A 2,788-nucleotide genomic window follows, 5' to 3' on the forward strand; every position below is an offset into this window, starting at 1 on the left:
GGGAGGGTTGGGGGGGCAGTGCTGGGAAGTCACGTGACATTGCAGTGTTGACAGAAGGAAGAGGCACAGGTGAGGGCCACCGGACCCTGCCGGGGGCCAGTCCCCTAGCCGCCCATTCTGCTAGTGGTCTGCCTTCGATCTTTCGGGCCCCCCCTGGGGCTGTTGTACCAAATCCCCACCTGTGGGGTGGCTCAGGGCAGCCGGAGTCCTAGAGCAGGGCATGGGCTCCTGCGGGAGGCTCTGAGGGAGAGTCCGTCCCAGGCTTTCTCTGGGCTTCTGGTGGTTCCCACAGCCCGTGGGGTCCCTGGCTTGTGGTCACGCTCCTCCGCACTCCTTGTCCTCGCAGGGTGTCCCCTGTGGGTCTCCTCTGCGTTTGTGTCTCAAATATCCCTCTTCTTTCTCTTGGAAGGGTGCCAGTCATTGGACGTAGGGCCTGGCCTAAATGTAGGGTGACCTCATTTTAATTCTATCTGCAAAGACCCTCTATCCAAATAAGGTCACATTCACAGGTCCTGGGGGTGAGGATGCAGACATATCTTTTGGGGGGCTCTCTTCAGCACAGTATGGTAGGGGAAGGAGCCCGTATGGGGCTGACCCCCAGCAGGGAGCAGTCATGAGGGCCCCGGGGGACAGGGCTGGGGCGGGGGGGTGAGGCAGCGTGTTGCCAGAGGGGCTCCAGCAGAGCCGGGAGCCCCAAGGCTGCCAGAAAGGAGGGTCTCCAGGGGTGGGGGGTGGGGGCGGGTTTCACTCGGGGGAAGGCCGCAGAGACCTGGGGTGGCCGTGGAGGGGAAGGGCGCCAGCCGTGGGAAGCGCACGCTCACGGGGCCCCTCTAGGCTCAGAGAGGAGGTGCCATGCCCTGCTGCCGACTGCCCCGTGGCCACTGTCCCGTTTCTGCTCCTGGGACCGCCCCGACTCCAACAAGGACATTGAAGATGGCCACCCACATCGGGGTGGGGGGCCCCCATTTTCAGAGGCCAGCCGGGTCCCCGCACTACATCCTCTGTTCAGAGCGCTGACACTCACATGTGCGGCTCCCTCTGACCCAGTGCTCATGAAGCTGTCACGGCTCCTGGTCACCCCTGGGACCCGCCCTGCCACTGTCTCACCCCGGACTAGTGTCTCTGCACTAGCATCCCCTCCCTCCTCTCCTGCCGTCTGCGAGGGTTCCTGTTTGTCCCCTGTGGGGAGGGACCCTAAAGGCCTATTCACTGCATCCCATGTTCAGAGCAGTGGCCAAGACTGTTTTTCAAATGAAAGAACTTTCTAATATTTGAACCATCTAACAACGAAATGGACTGCTTGTGATAGTGAGCTCCCCGTGGTTGGTGGTATCCAAGCAGTAGTCCGATGAGCACTTGTCAGAGTATGTCAGAGGGATGAAAGCAGGAGGTAAGGGGAAGCTGAGGGCAGCCCCAGAGGCCCTCCAAGGGGCTCTGACCTTCCCAGGCTCCCCTCCCTATCTTCCACCACCTTCCTGTGCCATGCTGGGTAACACCCTCCCCCTTCCTGGGCCCCAGCCTCTCCACTGTTCTAGAAAACAAGAGGTGGCATTATCTATTTGATTGAACCACCCAAATGGAGAAAACTGCAGAAGGAAAGACCAATATTTATTCATTATCATATCAGAAATTAGGATGGGGAGCCACAAATAGACATTTCTAATGAGAGCCCGTCTGGCCCTGCCTCCCCGGCTCACGCTGCACATTCTCGTCATGTCCTGCTGCCTCCTGCCGTGGAGTTTGGCTCAAATATCTGCCAGCCGCTCCGGGTGTTTTCCGAGGCGATTAATGGGAAGGTGGGGGTCCGACAGCAATCTGGGGCATGTGCTGTCCCCCCCCCCCGAGAGCTGAGCCTCTGTGTGGTTCAGGGGCTCCCCCGTGGGAGCCGCCGGAGGGCGGGGAAGGAGGGCAGGTGGAGTGAAGGGACCGGCCCAGCACAGCTTGGCACTCAGGCATTCCAGCTCTTTCTCCTGTGCGCAACAGGCTTCGGCCCCGCTTCTGCCCTCCACGGCTGTCTTTTACCCTCTCTTGGTAGCAAAGCTCCCCTGAAGAGCAAAAGCCCTCCCCATTTTTCTCAAATCCCCGAAAGTGCTCCAAGCAGGCCCTTGACCCCATGGATTCCCTGAAACGACCCTGAATGAACTCAGCAGGGGCCCCACCCCACCTGCAGACCTCGGTTCCCGCGCACCAGCAGCATCCGACTCCGTGGATGGGTCCCTCGCTGCTCCTGGCTGCCCGCTCCACACCGGCTTCAGGACCCCGCACACTCACTGCCCCTTGCCATTGCTTCCTGGTGCCTCACCTCGAGCACTGTGCTGTGTCCCAGGACTCAGTCCTCAACTATGCTTCCCCTCATTAGACACAGGCGCCCTTAGTGATCCTGCACCATCGAGATGCCATGACTCCCACGTTATCCTCCAGCCTGGTGCTCTGTCCTAACCTCCAGCCAGGTTTCCAGCTGCCTCCCCGATGTTCCTCTGGGATGTGAACCATGTCTTCTCAAGCTCAACAAGCCCACCGCTACACTCCCAGCCTCCCCGCCTCCCCACCTCCCTGCCTCTCAGTGGCTCCGGCAAGTACCCTGTGCTCACCCACGGCGCCTGTCTCACACCCCACACGCAATCTGCAGGAAATCACGTTGTCTGCCTTCAAAGCACATCCAGGACCCGCCCGCTCTCCGCCACGCCTGCTGCTTTACCCTCGTACAAGCCATCTCCATCCTTGGGCCCCGCAGTCCGTCCTCAGCACGGGGCTCAGCACAAGCCCTTAAAAACAGGAAGCCAGGGAT

The sequence above is a fragment of the Ailuropoda melanoleuca genome, chromosome 15, assembly GCF_002007445.2.
Source record: "Ailuropoda melanoleuca isolate Jingjing chromosome 15, ASM200744v2, whole genome shotgun sequence".
NCBI classification, from domain to species: Eukaryota; Metazoa; Chordata; class Mammalia; order Carnivora; family Ursidae; genus Ailuropoda; species Ailuropoda melanoleuca.